The following is a 20,467-nucleotide window of genomic DNA, read 5'->3' as shown; positions in this document are numbered from 1 at the left end:
TCTGAAGGGCTGAGAACAGATAACCCAAGAGCCGAGTTGAAAATCTGTTTTCTATGCAGTAATGACTTTACATTTTGGATAAAGATGTGCGAGTTAGGTTGATTGGCCATGCTAAATTAACCATAGTGTCAGGAGGATTAGCCGGTAATTATGAGGGCTTGCGGGAATAGGCCCCGGTGGGATTCTGGTCGGTGCAGACTCGATGGGCCGAATGGCGTCCTTCTGCACTGTAGGGATTCTATGATTCCATGACACATTTCTCTGTTTCTCCAGTAACCCATGGGAATCCTGGCGAGTTTGTGCAAAGAAATCCAAAGGGATTTTGCAAACTCTTGAAATTCTGTGTTTTCAGATTGTGGACTGATGTAATATCAGAAACCTCATAGATGGTGAAAATTTCTTTCAATGGCATAATCTCTGCGTTTTATGGGTGACATCAATCCACATTTATGAAACATTTCCCTCTCCACTGCAATACATATAAAATATTCATTTCTGGGATGTGGGTGTCACTGTCCAGGCCTGTATTTGTTTAGAGGTGACACGGTTAGCACTGCTACCTCATTGCGTCAGAGACCGGGTTCAATTCTGGCCTCCGGTGACTATCTGTGTGGAGATTGCACATTCTCCCCGTGTCTGCGTGGGTGTCCTCCAGTGCTCCAGTTTCCTTCCACAGTCCAAGATGTGCAGGTTAGGCTGCTTGGCCATACTAAATTGCCCCTTGGCATCCCACCATGTGTAGGTTAGCAGGGTAAATATGTGGGGTTACGGGGATAGGGGCTGGGTAGGATTGCTGTTAGTGCAGACTGGATGGGCCAAATGGCCTCCTTCTGCACTGATGGGATTCTTTGATTCTATTGCCCAACCCTAATTTCCCCTTGAACTGAATGGCTTGTAAGGCCATTGTAAGGAGTCTAACAACACCAGGTTAAAGTCCAACTGGTTTATTTGGTAGCAAACGCCACTGGTAGCAAACTGTTGGATGGCGTTTGCTACCAAATAAACCTGTTGGACTTTAACCTGGTGTTCTTAGACTCCTTACTGTGTTTACCCCAGTCCAACGCCGGCATCTCCACATCATGACCACCATTGTAAGGCCAAGTCAGAGTACATTTATGTGTTAACCACATTGATGGGCCGAGTCACATGTAGCCCAGACCAGGGAAAAATAATAGATTTATTTTCCTAAAGGACTTTGTGAACCAAATGTTTTATTTACAACAATGGTTTTAGTTAGAATTAGAAGTTTAAGTTCCAGATTTTTCTTCAGAATCTGCATTACGATGGGTTTCTCGATTACTAGACCAGTGATATTCATACTGCGGCACCATCTCTTTAGACATTCCGTTGGTCATGTGGGAATAGAAGATAATATCAGTGGTTATTTTGATTCCCATCTGGGGGTGGAAGTTTAGCATATAATTTCTTCTAATGAGTTTGAGAGACCTGGCTGCCTATCCGAATACCCTATCCGTATCCGAATGCTCTGGCTCTGAACCTCAAGTCTACTATTGGGATTACAATTCTGTCATCATATACCATGAACTCATCGATCACCATCAGGTGTGCTCGCTGCTTCAAAAAACGACCTCAGGAGAGAAATCTGTGGTAGATATGATGGCTATCGTTTAATACAAACTCCTTCGATTTGCTTACATTTCGTGCCTGATTAGTGAGCCTCTCTGATTTCACTCAATCTTCATGTAGATGTCATTAATACATGGACTATCATTATCGCAAACTCCTTGACTTCTTCCATAATTATCATACCCATCTGGATTCTCTTTTTCAATGCATGTAATGCTGTGTTCTGTTCTTTCCCTTCAACTTATACTGCATGCTTGTCAAACCTCATCAATCTTAATTTAAATTGTTGATCTGCTGAAGGCATAACTACAAGCTCTTTCGAATTCAGTAGGCTTATGGGCTGTTTATATTGTGAGCTGAAGTCCGAAGACATGGACAGCAAACTTGTAATGTGTTTGCTTTCTTTCAGATTACTGTGTATCTCTTCTCGGTACATGTTAATGATTATGATGGTCTGCGTTTTCTATTTGTACCTGAAAAAGGATTCTGTCCAACCCTGTAGAGGATCTATCCACTGCGATAATTGCATGTTACTCCACATCATAATGTGCTATTATATCTGATGATATAAATATATCCGTGATTTTTTGAATGATTTTGATGTGCAACTTTCCAACACCATTCAGTGTCTTTTCACAACCATTGGCATAATGGCTCGTTGAACTCTTGCTTTATTTTGTTGAAAGTTTGCTACTTGATTCAACATTCCCATGAACCTTTGTAATTCCATGATGTTCTTTGGAGCTGGAAATGTTTTTATGACTCTGGTCTTCAGTACATCAACCTTTATTTCAGATGCACAGACGGTGAGATCAAGAAACCTGATTGTTGGTTGTGAAAACGTGCATTTACTGTTGAATGTCAGTCCTGCCTCTTGTAGTTTTATAGCATTGCTCTCACTTTTATGCAAGTGAGTAGACCCATGTATCAAAATAGCTTCCATTTGACAAACAACTCTGCGTAAGCCCTTGAAAAGCATTGACATTGTTCATTGAAAGGTGTGTGGTGCTGATGTTATTCCAAAGGTAACATGTTAAAATCGAATCTTGCCAATGAAACTATTAATGTTGTGAGAAGCTTGGATTCCTCTACTATTTGCCAGAATCCACTGTTCATGTCTAAATTAGCGAATAATGAGCTCTTCTCTAATTTAGCTAAACTGCCATCTACTTATTCCTTGGATTTTTCTTTCTCCATTTAATTGAGTTATGTGGGGTCATATTCTTCCGGTCCCATTTGACTTTCGAACCGATGCCACTCCTGAGCACCAATTCCATTTATGGGTGAAATATCTTACCATTTATTCAATCCATTTCTTTGCCTTTGGATGTTTTGGGTTTGGAACATTTCTGACGGTGTAAAAGGAACTTTGTTCTACTTCGAGCATAGTGTTATACCATAGTCTGTTCTTGGTTTGCCCAATATTATAAACTATTTCATATATTCTGCTCTGAAGTCTTCTGATTGACCTTTACAATTCTTTACTTATTCATTCATTAGAATGCACAATTTTATGGTTAACAATGAACAACTCTGGTATTTAATTTACACAGTAAGGAGCAGCGCTCCGAAAGCTAGTGGCGTTTGCTACCAAATAAACCGGTTGGACTTTAACCTGGTGTTGTTAGACTCCTTACTGTATTTACCTCAGTCCAACGCCGGCATTGCCACATCATTTAATTTACAAACAGTACTCTAGTAATTACTTTTGTTCTGTGCTTTTAAGTTCTCCAAAATCTTCAGCTCTGTTCCTCCATGTTCATGCACCTTTTTGCATGGATGGTTAACTCTGTTTCTGTTAAAACTTTTTTTCAGTGTTCTGCACATTTTCTTTTCTGTGACATCCTGTGTGAAATTGGCCCATTTTTATCCACCAATGGCATTGTACGTCTTCAACGGGACAATCCTCTTATGCCTTTCTGACAAGCAACAGCGAGTCTGGGATGCCACCTTTAATTGCTCCCTTTTTGCTTCTGCAGGATTCAAATGTGTCTGTCACAATGGGAATCTAGTTTTCTCTCTCCCCTGACTAACAGTTGCTTTAACCTTTTGATCTCAGCTTGTTTCATTGATTTGCCTTCGCCAGCAAGCATCAATTCATCTTGGGACCGCAAATTAATTGACAATGTACCGTTCACGACTCCAAAATCTATTTAGTCATGGATTAACTCCTTTTCTGGATTATGGATTGTATTGCCTTCTGCTAATCAGTTAATAACTATTCGATGTGTTATTGTTTTCCCCTTGTCTCTCGGCACGTTTATTGCAATGTGCGTGTTCCACGATGGCGTTCTTGAGGAGATTGAAATATATCTCTAATGCACCAATAACATTGGTAAAAGTGGCTTTACCCTTATCCATTTCCAGCATAACTAGGACGTCATCCGCACAGACACGCATGGTGCACGAAAATATACTTCCCTACTCACAGTCTGGTTTCACTGCAAAACCCGAAAAATTGAGCGAATCTGCTGTACCACTTTTGTCATGCCTAAGCTTGATTGAAGATAACGGCTGCCTCGAAACTCTCCAGTGCCACGATGTTTTAAGCCACTGTCATCATTTATTATTGCGTTGTTGGGTTGGAGTCGTTTCAATAAATGCACAAAGATTGTTGGCTGCACAACACAACAAATATATGTAAAATATTTACACTAGTATGAACATCCTACCCGAACTTCTGACCATGCTTTCTCTCCTCGAGTCCGAGATCATGTGAGTGTATGTCACTTCCTTCAATGGCATCACAGACCGTTGCATTTAACCCTTGATGAGACCTCGTGTAACATATTACATTATAATATTGTTAGCTTTATATGGCTCGCTTAACCAAGTTCACTGAAACACTTTATCAATGAATCTTCGTATGAAACTGACAGGGGGAAGCCATTTTTAGACAATTTATTTTATTGACTGGGGGAATTACCGTGGAGAAGTTATCTCATACATTACAACATTTCAAAAGTACTGCATTTCCTGTGGAGTAGTATAATCAGACAAAGTCAGCGTGAATTTACAAAAGGGAAATCATGCTTGACGAATCTATGGGAATTTTTAAAGGATGAAACTGGCAGAGTTGACTGAGGAGAACAAGTGGATGTGGTTTATTTAGAATTTCTGAAGGCTTTCAACAATGTCTCACATAACAGACTACGATATAAAGTTAAAGCACATGGGATTGTGGGTAATGTCTTGAGATGGCTAGAAAGCTGGTTAGCAGATAGGAAGCAAAGAGTTGGCATAAATGGGTATTTTTCTGACAGTCAGTGACTACTGGGGTTCCACAGGGACCCGTGCCAGCACCCCAACTGTTCACATTATATATTAATGATTTATAAGATGGAATTGAATGTGTTATCTCCAAATTTACAGATGATACAAAGTTGGATCGGAGGGTGAGTTGTGAGGAGGATGCAGAGATGCTTTAGCGTGATTTGGACAGGCTGAGTGTGTGGGCGTCTGCATGGCAGATCCAGTATAATGTGGATAAATGTGAATTTATCCACTTTGGTAGCAATAATAGGAAGACAGTTTATTACTTGAATGAGTGTAAATTGAGAGAGGTGGATACTCAACCAGACCATGGAGTCCTCATGCATGAGTTGCTGAAAATAAGTACACAGGTACAGCAGGCAGTAGAGAAGGCAAATGGTATGTTGGCCTTCATAGCAAGGGATAGGGATGTTTTGCTGCAATTGTATAGGGTGTTGGTCGTGTGCAGTTATGGTGTCCTTATCTGATGAAAGATGTCCTTGCTATTGAGGGAGTACAGCAAAGATTTACCAGGCTGATTTCTGGGATGGTGGGTCTGTTATATGAGGACAGACTAAATCGATTAGGATTATCTTCATAGGAGTTTAGAAGAGTGAGAGGGGATTTCATATAAACTTATAAAATTCTAACTGGGTTAGACAGGGTAGATTCAGTAAGAATGATCCCAATGGTGAGTGAGTCCAGACTTAGGGGTCATAGTTTGAGGATAAGGGATAAAACTTTTAGAACTGAGGTGAGGAGAAATTTCTTCACCCAAAGGCCGAACGCGGTTGAGGCCAAAACGTTGTCTGATTTTAAGAAGAAATTAGATATAGCTCTTGGGGTGAAAGTGATCAAGGGACATGGGTGGAAGGGGGATCAGGATATTTAATTCTCTGATCAGCCATGATCAAGATGAATGGCGGAGCAGGCTCGAAGGCCAAATGGCCTACTCCTGCTTCTAGTTTTTATGTTTCTATGTAACTTCTTCGGCTGTAACCGGAGCGTCATCTTCTTTCTACGCCGTGGGCAGGTCTCTTTGACTGTCAGTCAGCTGGGACAACCGCCTCATTAGCGCTGGTGAATTCCCCTTCTCTTGTTGCATTTTATAATGATGCACATCGGGAAGCAGCGCTCCCATTTCTTATCCCTGTTTATCACCATTTCATGATGAGCAGATACGTTGAAATTATCATCTTAGTGAAATATCGAACAGTAGGTTGCGGGTTAATGCCAACGCTCTGAGATGTAAATTCACGAAATGCACTCACTGCATCCTCCTCAGAGAGTGCGAGAGAGTGGCTATGAGTGGCATGATCTGTGAAAGTCAGGTCCAGAAGCAGAGCGCGCCGGGAGGACAAGGCCCGGGGTGGAGTAGTCAAATGATCTACGCTTCAGAATAAAAAGAGTTGCAGCCAGCCAATGCTCCAGCAGAATGTTATTACACAGATTTACGGAGACAACACACTACAAAATAACAGAAATCATATAGCACGTAGCAATATAAAAGTGAGATTTCCCTTTATTTTTCTGTCAAATGCTATATTTTTCTCTCAGTCCGGCTATCAATCTCTGTTGCTTACCATTTAATCTACTTCCGTTCAAATGTGAAAAACCCCCTGCTTATTACTCTTGTTCGCCCCTCCTGTTACGGAATAATGCCACCATGGGGGGCATTATTTATTTCGAGCTCTGTTATTGCATTCAGAATACATGTCTGATCTTTCTTCGCATTTGCGCAGAACGGTCTGTTGTGTAAATTTCAACTCATCATTGTTCTCCTGAACATTTTTTTCTCCTTTAACCGGAATGTTTTAGCTTCAAATATCTCCAGTTTTCATCATACTCATAGTTTACCTCTGCTAACCTTCAGTAGCTTTAACAGATCATCCATTCGACCTTGTTACTTTCAGTTATTCCCTAATTTCACACGTTATTTTATTCGGTTTTTATTAGTGACTGCTTTCGAAACATCAAACAATTCCCGTTTTACTGTTTTTTTTATTGATTTCCTTTTGAGTTTACTCAGAAATCTGTGTCGAGGAGCTGGACTAATTCGCTCAAATGGTTGAATTTCCCGACCAAGCGTCTGACTTTCAGGAGGACCCGTCGTGTCTCCTAAGATATTTGTCCGATATTTCTTTTATTAGTAATACCTGTTGTATCCTTCAATATGATCTCCTGAATAAGCTCAAATCGAAGATGGTCAATCTCGGAATCCGCCGTATATATGACATCGAATCCACGGGATCCGTACAGTGCAGGATGCTCATCGAGTCAGCACCGACTCTCCGAAAGAGCACCTTGCCTAGGCCATTGTGCCCCGTGTTGATTGCCAATGTTAAATTTTATATTGATTCAGACTTAGCACACCCACACATTATCTTTTCATTAAATTAACAGAATTGCAACTCATTAGATACAGATAATGTGCACTTATTTTAAAGATCGCTGTTTCTTTCTCTTAAAATACTTGTTCAAAACCCCTTAGCAAAATTCACGTGACGTGCTTCGAAGGTCAACTCGACGGTGATTGTGATCCTTGTACGTAATAAGCACTGCGCGACGAGGTGACACGATTGGACAAATTTCAGCAATCAACGATTGGATACTCATACTTTCCCAACACAATATCAACTTTTATCAAAATGTTAGTCCCGGTTGCACCTTTGTGTGAGTGGCTATGTTTTCAGTGAGTTAAAATGTCTCCAAGCCAACCAGAATCATTAATGCAATCATTTTGTTGTTTCCTATATTGCACTTCAATATTCGACTTTCTTATTCTTCAGGTTCAGACTACTTAGTAAACTACGTGTTTTGCTTCCATCAAAGATACATTTTCATTTAATATTGATATAAAATCTATTGTTAAGATGAGTTTCTCATCTCATTTTCTCAACATATATTCCAATCTGTCTGCCAAACCAGTGTATATTTACGATTTCTCCTTTCATACAGTCCTTATTTCACAATACGATTTATTCATAGCAAGCATACGGCTATGTTATAGGCGGTGCTCCTTGGATGAAGGAGTCCAAGTTGTTGCATGTGAGTGCATTCCATGACCTGGGCAAAAAGGCTGTCAAGGCACCCGACTGCAGAGGAACACAAACGGATTTCATGCCGGCTTCATCTTCGCATTGTCTTCATTGGTGGAAGCTTTCTTTGAGCTCTGCGGTGCTTCATCAAAATACCAAAGTGAGAAGGCTCCAAAAGGACGCCTATCAATGTCCAAAAATGAGGCAATTGCATATTTCTTCCGATTGTAATTGCCACTTCCACGCACGTGCAATACAAATAAATTCTACGACCCCTGTACGAAATGCAAGCTACCGATAATGGCCCAATTACCATCAAATACCGTACGTTCCGAATGGTTGATCGACTAAAACCGGTTTAATAGCACTGGCGGTTGAGCCATCAAAGTCAAATCAGATAACAGCCGGCATTTCACTCATGTCCCTCTCAAGTTTCCGGCGGGGTAATAACATTTCACCTCCGTGTTAGCAGTATAAATCTATTTCCACATTTTCCATAAGAAGCCACATTCATTTACATTAACCCTCCCTTTGTCGCACTTTCATTACCGACGTGACTGCAATGACTGTAATCACGTTAAATTTTTCCGAATCTTTTGAACAAACTTGAGGACATACAAACTGTAGTATAAATAATTAGTTCGTTTTTCCATTTTTGCAATGAATTTATGGGGTTTGCGCACGCATCAAGTCCTTCCCCCGTCTCTTTGTTAAGTTTACCATTTCTGAATTAACTATTATGTTCTTTTTTTTTGTTTATATATGACTGAAAAAGTGATAATCATTGTTGAGTGGGTCACTAATGTCCCAAAGACAAAGACGCCTATGTGGTCTGCCCATTACATCAGTTGCGACCCGAATTTCCTCTGGAATGTTTGTGTGAGTAGAATTTCCTCTCTGTACATGTAAGTGCCTAAAGTGGCAGCAGCTTTGAGTTGTTTACCTCTAGTTCCCTGATATTCTGCCACCACCCTTCATATGCCATTGCATACCTCATCTCCCTCCTCGGGTCCCTTCTCCTTCAAACGTCTATCCCAACATATCATCACGTTCATAAGCTCATGTTATACTCTCGATGTAAATATAAGGCCCAGATATAACCTTTGCCTTCGTTTGGTATTCTCTGTAGAACTTCTGTTAGAAGTGGTTGTCAGTGTTGTCTCAGTGAGTAGCACGGAGTTCAGAACCTTCGAGCTGGAAGGTTCTGAACTCCAGCCTCACTCTGGGATTTGAGCACAGAAATTTCGGCTGACGCTCCAGTACCGAGCCCGCATTGTCCGAAGGTGCCCTATTTTAAAGGAGACGTCAATTGGAATTCTTTTTAGCCGTGTCCAGTGAATATCAAGATCTTCTAACATTGTTTGCAAGAAGAGCAGGGGAGATATCACCGGTGTTCTGACCTATACTGACTCTCCAATAAACATCATGCATTAAGCAATTCTCGGTCATGATCACAGGGAAATGGCTGTAGCTAATCCTTCATTACGAGAGTACAAAATACTTAATTGTTTGTAAAACGCTTTGGCTTTTGGCCGTCAGAAGGTCACGAAATACATCATTTTATTATTCATTCGTGGGACATGGGAGTCGCTGGCTGGCCAGCATTTATTGCCCATCCCTAGTTGCCCTTGAGAAGGTGGTGGTAAGCTGCCTTCTTGAATCACTGCAGTCCACGTGCTGTGGGTTGACCCACAATGTCGTTAGGGAGGGAATTCCAGGATTTTGACACAGCGACTGCGAAGGAATGATGATATTTTTCCGAGTCAGGTCGGTGAGTGACTTGGAGGGGAGCTTGCAGGTGATGGTGTTTAGATGTTCCTGCTGCCCTTGTCCTTCTAGATGGGAGACGTCGTGGGTTTGGAAGGTGCTGTTTAAGGACCTTTGGTGAATTGCTGCAATGCATCTTGTAGATAGTACGGACTGCTGTGACTGAGCATCAGTGGTGAAGGGATTGAATGTTTGTAGATGTGGTGCCAATCAAGTGGGCTGCTTTGTCCTGAATGGTGTCAAGCTTCTTGAGTGTTGTTGGAGCTGCACCCATCCAGGCAAGTGGGGAGTATTCCATCACACCTCTGACTTGTGCCTTGTAGATGGTGGATCGGCTTTGGCGAGTCAGGGGGTGAGTTACTAGCTACAGTATTCCTAGCCTCTGACCTGCTCTTATAGCTACTGTGTTTATGTGGAGAGTCCAGTTGAGTTTCTGGTCAAAGTTAACCCCGAGGATGTTGACAGTGCGGGATTCGGTGATGGTACCAAAATTGAATGTCAAAGGATAGTGGTTAGACTGTCTCTTGTTGGTGATGGTGATTGCCTGGCATTTGCGTGGCGTGAATATTACCTACCACTTGTTAGCCCAAGCTTGGATATTGTCCAGCTCTTGTTGTATTTGAACATGGACTACTTTAGTATCTGAGGAGTTGTGAATGGTGCTGAACATTGTGCAATCATCGATGAACATCCCCAGATCTGACATTATGACCGATGTTGTTGAAGCAGCTGAAGATTGTTGGGCTTCGTCCCTGAGTGACTCCTGCATAGATATCATGGAGCTGAGGTGACTGACCTTCCACAACCACAAACATATCCCTATGTACCAGATATGATTCCAACCAGCGGAGTGTTTGCCCTCTGATTCTCATTGATTCCAGTTTGCCTAGGGCTCCTTAAGGCCACACTTGGTCGAATGCAGCCTTGATGTCAAGGGCTGCCATTCTCACCTCACCTGGGCAGCACAGAGGCACAGTGGTTAGCACTGTTGCCTCACCACACCATCGGCCTGGGTTCGATTCCTGGCTTAGGTCACTGTCTGTGTGGAGTTTGCACATTCTTCCCATGTCTGCGTGCGTTTTCTCTGGGTGCTCCGTTTCCCTCCCACAGTCCAAAGATGTGCAGGTTAGGTGGCCATGCCAAATTGCCCCTTAGCGTCAGGGGGACTAGCTAGGGTAAATGGAGGGAGTTATGGGGATAGGACCTGATTGGGATTGTGGTCAGTGCAGACTCGATGGGCCAAATGGCCTCCTTCTGCAAAGTATTGGAATGCGAGATTCCAACCATTATTTTGTAAATTGAGTTTGTGTCTTTATATGCCCTGTTTGTGAATAGAACTCCCACTCACCTGACGAATAGGCAGCGCTCCGATTGCTAGTGGCTTTTGCTACCGAATAAACCTGTTGGACTTTAACCTGGTGTTGTGAGACTTCTTACATCATTTTTTTGGGCAGGAGTCCTCACCAATTCAGCAAATCCTTTCACATGCCTCCAGCATTCTCCATTCACCTGGACCCCTCCCTTCAGCCTCTTACCTCGTCTTGATTTTTTCATCAATAATTGTCTCCGTGGCATTAGCCATCTCAGTTTTTCTGTCCCTTTCACCCACGCTAACCTGTCTCCTTCTGAGCTGTCCACTACTCCATCATGCCCAATACTACACCCATTGCAAACAACACCTTCCTATGCAATTATAGCAGGTGCCCCATCACCTCTTCCCATTCTAAGGCGCAAGTATTCTTTTCAGGTGAAGCAGCACTTCCCCTGCACCTCCTTTAATCTGGTCTTTTGCATTCACTACTCCCAATGCAGTCTGTTTTACATTGGAGATTGCAAACACAGACTGGGTGGCCGCTTTGCAGAACACCTTCAGTCCATCTGCAAGCAGCACCCAGACCTTCCTGTCACCTGCCATTTGAACACATCACCCTGCTCTCCTATCTGCATGTTAATCATTGGCATTTTGCAATATTCCAGTGAAGCCCAATGCAAACGGGAGGAACAGCACTGCATCTTCCGAATGGGTACTTTACAGCCTTCTGGACTGAACATTGAGTTCAGCAACTTCATAGAAACCCTACAGTGCAGAAGGAGTCCATTCGGCCCATCGAGTGTGCACCGACCACAATCCCACCCAGGCCCTACCCCCACATATTTACCTGCTAATCCCTCTAACCTACGCATCTCAGGACTCTAAGGGGCAATTTTTAACCTGGCCAATCAACCTAACCCGCACATCTTTGGACTTCACAGCATGAATCTCTCCTATGGCTTCACCCCATTTCCATTTATTTTATTTCTCCTCATTTTATAAATCCATTTTTATTGCTTTATATATTTATTTTTGCACTTCTAATATCTTGCTTTCCATTTTGTTTTACCCCCCTCCCCACCGCACCCGACTCGGCCCATCAACTACATTTCTACACTCTGTACTTTTGTTCTGCTGTCAACACATTGCGATATCTTAATGGACGCTGTTAACCTCATTCATAGCCCTCATCATCGGCATTTACATTCCCTTTGCCATTCCTATCAATCACATCCCCCACCCACCACCAACCCCGCCCCACCCCCACAATATGAATCTCGTTGTATTTTCTTAGTCTTTGGGTCTGACGAAGGGTCATTTATACTCAAGACGTTGGCTCTATTCTCTCTCGACATTGCTGTCAGAACTGCTAAGATTTTCCAGCAGGTCTGATTCCAGCATCAACAGTAGTTTGCTTTTATCACAGCCCAGCCAGCCTTTCTTCATAGCTAAAGCACTCCAGCCCAGGCAATATCCTGGTGAATCTCTTCTGCACCCTTTCACCTTACCTCGAATTTGCTGTGCAATTATTAATGGAGGATTGGAACATTTCAAAATTTAAGATTATGACATATACACACTAATTGGAAAGGGTGAAAGCATAATAAATTTGATTTGATTTATTGTCACATGTTTTAACATACAGTGAAAAGTATTGTTTCTTGCGCGCTATACAGACAAAGCATACCGTTCATAAAGAAGGAAACGAGAGAGTGCAGAATAGTGTTGAAGGAAACACCTTTCTGTTTACGGACGAGTAGAGAGTTAGTTTAAATTGACCCACCCCGCCCCCCCCCCACCCCGCCCCATCCTGCCCGTGACACTTACCTCAAACAGCAGTCGAGGATACCTGTCTTCTGGTTACTTTTTCCACTTTTAAGCCACTCAAACCGCCAACACCTCCTCGCTCTTAATGCTAATCTGTTCAATTATATCATTGCTCCTCCCTGCTTCCTGTACCTACATGGTTATTTCTCTCAAGGTGGCATTCAATTTCCTTTTGAAATCATTGATCGCCACCCTAGCATGCGGCGTATTCTGAATCATTACCATTCCCTGTTTGTGAACCACGTGATTCCTTTGTCACTCGAATTTTATATCCCTGTCCTCTGCCATCTCCAAATATAGTCCCTCAAGAATGCATAAGACATTCATTTCAATAGATTACTGCTCTCTTCTTCGGGCAATCCAGACGCAGAAATTCGCATTTTCAGCACCTTTTGTCCGACGAACCTTCTAAATCGGTGATGTGTTAATGGCTGTCGTATAATTATTGATTTAATTTATTCAGTAATGGCTGCTTTAGAGTAACGTCGCCATTGCTGGACTCGTCCACACTCGATTTTTACATACTCGTCCTTTCAGGCCCTACATCTTTTCAAACACTGCCATCGTGCCTCTTCTTGATCTACAGTTTTGCAGCACTAAGTCCCTGCAGTGGGCACAATATTTCCTGCCTTACGCATGTTCTCAATTCTGACAATATCCATGTGAACCTTTGCTGCATGTTTCTTCATTGGTTTGCTACACTGTTTGCAATATGGTCATGATGTGGAGATGCCGGCGTTAGATTAGGGTAAGCACAGTACGAAGTCTCATAGCGCCAGGTTAAAGTCCAACAGGTTTATTTGGTAACAAAAGCCACTAGCTTTCGGAGCGCTGCCCTTTCATCAGGTGGGTGGGAGTTCTGTTCACAAAGAGGGCCAACCATTGCTTTGTAAATTGAGCTTGTGTCTTTATATGCCCTGTTTGTGAACAGAACTCTCACTCACCTGATGAAGGGGCAGTGCTCCGAAAGCTAGTGGCTTGCGCTACCAAATAAACCTGTTGGACTTTAACCTGGTGTTGTGAGATTTCTTACTGTGTAATATGGTCACCAGATCATCGTAAGACACTCTAGTCTATTCAAGATTCTGTTAAAAATCAATACTCATTTTCTGTCATTGTTCTTCTATAAATAACGCTATTATATTGTTTCGTCTATGTATAACCTTCCTCTCCTGTGCTGCTGTTCGAACCATTATATATCACGATTTCCAGGATTAATCACTCTCACCCCGAGTGCAGAAAATGGCAGCGTATTTCCCATTCCAGAGCCTTCAACCCTTGAACCAGTCTAACCTCTCAGTGCTTCAGTGTCAGAGGTGTCGTTTTTTTAAGGTAAACGTTAAAACAAGACGCTTCCTTTCATCTCAGGCAGATGAAACCGCCATGGCACTATTTGAAGAGTTTTCGCAAACGTTCGAAAACTGCACGCGTACTGCATTCAATCCATTGATCTTTTATACACTTTCCATCATTCCTTCCAACTAAGTGAATGTAGTTGATTAAACGGGATATTTTCCCTTTTCTAATCCTTGCTTATTTGTTTGTCTCTGTGTTTTATTGTCTCATTGCTTCGGAACGAATCTAAGCCAGACTCTAAAAGAGAAAATGCTGGAAAATCTCAGCAGGTCTGGCAGCATCTGTATAGAGAGAAAAGAGCTGACGTTTCGAGTCCAGATGACCCTTTTCCAAAGCTCCAAAGCCACACTCCACGGAATCGGAACGCCCCTGGGAATTTCCGATCTCTCCTGAGTGAGGCCGTAAAGTCCTGCAAACATTTATGACACAATTTTAACACCTCGGGACATTCAGACATGGTTCATTTGGCGTTATATTCAGATTGAATCTAACAGAGCCTAACCTGAGCACGTGTTCATTCTACTTCGTATAAACGTTCTCCACAATATGTTCTTGGACGAAGCTCATAGCAATTGTCAGATCACACCATGATAGTACATAGAATTGGTAAACACGCTCAAACAACAAAATGGTGGGTAGAGGAAATGGGAATGTCACTTTTGTGTTCAGTGATTTAAGGAGAGACATTTTCAGGTAAATTAAGGGAAGCTCTACCTGGCAAGGTCTGAATTTAACATGGGTGACATACATAGACAGATGATTTTCTTTCTTCATGACTTGTATAATTAAATTGAAAAACAGTGGAACATATTCATAAGTAAATATTCATACGTTTGTGGCTTGGAGGGGAATTTTCAGGCAGTTGATGATCCATGGGGGCAATTCTCCAAAAAAAAATTCGAAGTGGGTGATTCTCGAGTCCTGCTGTATTAATTCTTTAGCGCAGTGGGCAGGGAGAATCGCGTGTCGGCCAATTTGCAGGATTCCCACGAAAATTCGCGCCGCGCTTGCATCTCCCAGGCCCGGATTTCCGGTGGCGACTGCGCAGCCCTGGAAATCAGCTGGGAGGCGAGATTAGCATTTAAGTATTATTTTGTATACTATTTAAATACTATCAGCCGGCCCAGGGGCTGAATTTTCTGGGCCCGCTCGCACCGCCCACTCCACCAGAGTGATTCATTCCAGTGGGGATTACTATAGCTCTCAGTGGGTGGGGGGGGGGGGGGGGGGGAATGGAGCCTCTGGGCATGGTCATCCTGGCAGTGCCAGCCTGTGCACCCTGATACTATCCAAGGGGCAAAATGCCCATGCCCAGGGGGCACCTTTGCACTGGCCGCACTGGGCATGGGGCAATGCCAATGGGACAGGGCCTAGGGTCAAGCAATGGGGGTGGGAGACCCTGCTGCCACTCTGTATTGGGATCTGGTAAGGGCTGGAGGGAGGCAAGCGATCAGGGCGGACTGGGGCATCTGCCGGGTGGGGGTCTGCCTGCAGGGGTGGATTGTCACTGCTGGAGGTGGTGCCAGAGATCACGCTGGGCCAGGATGGGGAATCAATTGTCCCCCTATCCCCCCACCACACAGATTGATTATGGGCGCTTCCCCCTTCCCCTCCACTAATCTCAGGTAGAGTGGCAGCGAACTCCCCTTCCCCCCACTGATCTCAGGCAGAGTGGCAGCGGGCCCTCTTCTCCCCCACTTATCTCAGGCAGAGTGGCAGCCGACTCCCCTCCCCCGCTTTCCCCCCCGCCCCCCCCCAACTGATCTCAGTCAGAGAGATCCACCCTCCACCGTACAGATATCAGGCAGAGTGATCCCCCTCACTCCCACCCCGAACCTTCCCACACAAGGCCCACATCTCCTCTGGACTCCGATGGCTGTGTGACACCTGCCTCTCTCTCCCCTGTCCCCAGTCATTGATGTGGAGATGCCACATCAATGACTCAAGAATGGAGAAACAGGCAGGCATTCCTGCACAAAGTCTGCGTACGACCGCCTCCCGCCCCCCCCCCCCCCCCCAGATCCTGCTATCCCCAGCATCCTGCATGCTTTCAGCTCCTGATCCCCAAACAGCTCCTTCGTATCCGCTCCAAGAGCCCCACTGCACTTGCCCACTAAGGCCACCACCTGATACTCTGCAGTAATCACGGCACCATTTCTTCCATGGCTCTTTCTGTCTCTACAGTAGGAGAGCGACCATAACACCTGTGAGAGGGCGGAGACAGGGGATGGTGAGCCAGACCTCTGGGTCGTCACCCCCTTTGAGGAGCAGCACTGGAGCTCTCAAGAGAAGGGGGGATGTGGGCTATCAGTGACAGCATGGTTGGTCTGCCATCAAGATGTGAGCACCTGTCATTCCTCCACTCACTTTGAGGCAACGTCTCGGGGGCACGAGTTTCAGGTGCGAGGGGAAAGGCTTAAAGGAGATGTGCGAGGCATGTTTATTTGCACAGAGGAGGTGGTGGGTGCCTGGGTCTTGCTGCTGGAGAAAATTACGGATGCATAGTGACCTTTAAGGGGCATCTTGACAGCTATGTGAATGGGATGGGAATAGAGGCATATGGTCCCCAGAAGGGTAGGGGTCACAAATCAGATGGGCAGCCTGGTCGCCACAGGCTTGGAGGGCCCAAAGGGCCTGTTTTTCTGATATAATTTTCTTGGTGCTTTGTTCTATGTTCAATGGAGAAATGTGAATCACGTGTTTGGCATCCGAATTCCTCTCCCTCCCCTGCACTTAACCTTGTGTCCTGTGTTGCAGGGTACCATCTGGGTGCCCCAGGGCCTTGTGGACTCCAGGCCCGTACTGGAGTTCCTGCCCTCCTGGTCCAGACAGCTCAGATGAGTCCTTGGAGGAGATGGGCAAAGGGACCTCCAAGGGTGGTCACACTCTGTGCACTGCAGAGGCCACCAGCATGAGTATTATTAAATTTCAGGGGCGGACCGATCTCCGCTGGGGAGCTTGAAATCAACGTGCTGCGCGACTGCGCATGCGCCGATCTGTCAGCATTGAGATCAGTGCATGCGCAGTGGCCTCAAATTTATGCCCCCCCACCATCACCATGGCAGGCCACCACTCCTCCCCCCCTCCCCCCATCCCACCGACAGTCCCCAGTCCTGGCCTCCCTACTTCCTGATGTGGAGGTGCCGGCGTTGGACTGGGGTGAACACAGTAAGAAGTCTCACAACACCAGGTTAAAGTCCAACAGGTTTATTTGGTAGCAAATACCATAAGCTTTCGGAGCACTGCTCCTTCGTCAGATGGAGTGGAAATCTGCTCTCAAACAGTGCAAACAGACAGAATCAAGTTGCAGAATACTGATTAGAATGCAAATCCTACAACCTACTTCACAACACACGACAGCGCAGAGTCGCTGAGCAGAAACTGATAGCCAAGTTCCGCACACATGAGGATGGCCTAAACCGGGATGTTGGATTTATGTCACATTATCAGTAGCCCCCACAGCTTGCCTCCTGGACTTGCAGACTTTCACTAGCTGTTCTGTCTGGAGACAATACACATATCTTTAACCTGTGTTTAATGTTCCCTCCACCCACATTGTCTGTACATTTAAGACCTGGCTGGCTGTAGGATTCGCATTCTAATCAGTATTCTGCAACTTGATTCTGTCTGTTTGCACTGTTTGAGAGCAGATTTCCACTCCATCTGACGAAGGAGCAGTGCTCCGAAAGCTTATGATATTTGCTACCAAATAAACCTGTTGGACTTTAACCTGGTGTTGTGAGACTTCTTACTGTACTCCCTACTTCCCACATGGATGTCTGTGCAGAGTGGCAGCGGGAGCCCCAACCCCCACCGATCGCCTCTCGGCCCCGCCACATCAGGCCCCGCCCCCTAGGGCCTGCTGATCTTTTTGATATATTTTAACTTTGTTCTGAAATGAACTTCATTTGATAAAAGCTTCCTAGTCTTGAATCATGTCTGGAGTGAAACAGCTTATGCTCATGCATGCCAAAATCAAATGTGAAACTTAGGGACTGGCTAACTTTATAAAACACCTTGAACTTTCTGGCCTGTGTCTTAACAGAAGGAACAAAATTTTCACTTTATCGTTATCTGGAGAACTCGAAAGAAGGACCATTCTACCTCCTTTCTCTGCAGTATAGTTTAATTGTTATCTCCCTCGACTACACTGTATGTCATCAACAAAGGTCAAATAAATGGTGTTAACCATATGGGAAACATTTCAATTAAGGAGAAATAAACTGTAGTATGATCGGCATCTGAAAGAGAAAACAAGTTTGATTCCTCGGGTGGAACGCCTCTTGATGTCTTGATGTCTGCAAATTGTCCATTTACAATTAGGGTATTCGTGCAGTTTTACGTTTAACTTCAGCACGAATCAGTTAAATGTTACATCCAATACCATCAAGATGTATCTCATTATTCTGCTGGATGTGCGTAACAACATTCCTCATTATTTCTCTTTCCCACCGGTATATAATTTTGGTTTTATCTGGTTACGGCATGCATCATCTTGCCGATGATGGTTAAATCTCACGCGATTCAGGGTGAGGTATCGAAATGGATACAAAATTGGCTTCTTGCCAGAAGCCAGAGGGTGGTTGTAGAGAGTTGTTTTTCAAACTGGAGGCCTGCGACCAGTGGTGTGCCTCAGGGATCAGTGCTGGGTTCACTGTTACTTGTCATTTATATTAATGATTTGGATGAGAATATAGGAGGCATGGTTGGTAAATTTGCAGATAACACTAAGATGGGTGGTATAGTGGAAGGTGAAGAAAATTATCTCCAATTGCAACGGGATCTTGATAAATTGGGCCAGTGGGCTGACGAATGGCAGATGGAGTTTAATTTAGACAAATGCGAGGTGATGCATTTTGGTAGATTAAACCAGGGCAGGACTTACTCAGTTAATGGTAGGGCGTTGGGGAGAGTTACAGAACAAAGAGATCTAAGGGTACATGTTCATAGCTCCTTGAACGTGGTGGACAGAATGGTGAAGAAGGCATTCGACAAGCTTGGTTTCATCAGTCAGAACATTGAATACAGGAGTTGGAATGTCTTGTTAAAGTTGTACAAGACATTGGTGAGGCCACACTTGGAATACTGTGTGCAATTCTGGTCACCCTATTATAGAAAGGATATTATTATACTAGAAAGAGTGCAGAAAAGATTTACTAGGATGCTACCAAGACTTGATGGATTGAATTATAAGGAGAGACTGGATAGACTGGGACTTTTTTCTCTGGAGCATAGGAGGCTGAGGGGTGATCTTATAGAGGTCTATAAAATAATGAGGGGCACAGATCAGCTAGATAGTCAATATCTTTTCCCAAAGTTAGGGGAGCCTAAAACTGGAGGGCATAGGTTTAAGATGAGAGGGGAGAGATACAAAAGTGTCCAGAGGGGCAATTTTTTCACACAAGGGTACCCATGTAACGACCTAAATGTTTTTTAAAAGACAAAATTGTACCCGCCTCTACCACCCTGGTAGTAGTCCAGAGCTACAACTACCTCTGGAACAAGCTGCCAGAGGAAGTAGCAGAGGCGGGTACAATTTTGCATTTTAAAAAGCATTTAGATAGCTACATGGGTACGATGGGTAGAGAAGGATATGGGCCAAATGGGGGCAATTGGGATTAGCTTACGGGTTTAAAAAAAATGGGCGGCGTGGACAAGTTGGGCCGAAGGGCCTGTTTCCATGCTGTAAACGTCTATGACTCTATGACTCTATGACTACTTTCAGGCGTCCCTTCCCTGGTCTGTGAATTCGAATTTATTTTAAAATTAGCTCCAAGAGAGTGTTGCATGAAACAGAAATGAAAAGCAATGATTGTGTTTTCTAAATCACATTGTCCTCACAGGGGGCAACATCCTCTCGGTCTTATAGCTCTTGCCTTCTTTCTTAAGTAACTTTCTGCAACCTTTTGAAATTACTCCCATTCTTAAGCGCCCTCTCACTCACCTTCTGCCTTTGCAGTATTCGCCGCTCACACTGGTACTTCCAGTTTGCTCGTCCTGCCTGCCATCTCTTTGGGTCTCCAACATTTCTGTTCTAATCCTTGGTTTTAACTCGGCCGTGAATGCGGATACGGCCTGTTAATTGGTAGCTTCCCAGAATCTCTCTCCTGTTGATGCATCGCAGATATGAGCGGGAGATGGTCCTAATGCCGGAGAAATTTCCAGCTGCGGAATATTGCACACAATGAGTGTTTCAGATAATATTTTAATGACGCTGGGGTGTTTTCTCAATATTGAGACTCCAATAACTGGACGGATCGTGACTTTGTGCTGCTACATGCTACATGTGCGACTACCAAAACTCTTTTCCAATCGCTTAAGACATGAC

Source organism: Mustelus asterias, chromosome 4 (assembly GCF_964213995.1).
Source record: "Mustelus asterias chromosome 4, sMusAst1.hap1.1, whole genome shotgun sequence".
Classification (NCBI taxonomy): domain Eukaryota; kingdom Metazoa; phylum Chordata; class Chondrichthyes; order Carcharhiniformes; family Triakidae; genus Mustelus; species Mustelus asterias.
The sequence above is the reverse complement of the archived record's forward strand: the minus strand, read 5'-3'. Positions refer to the sequence as shown.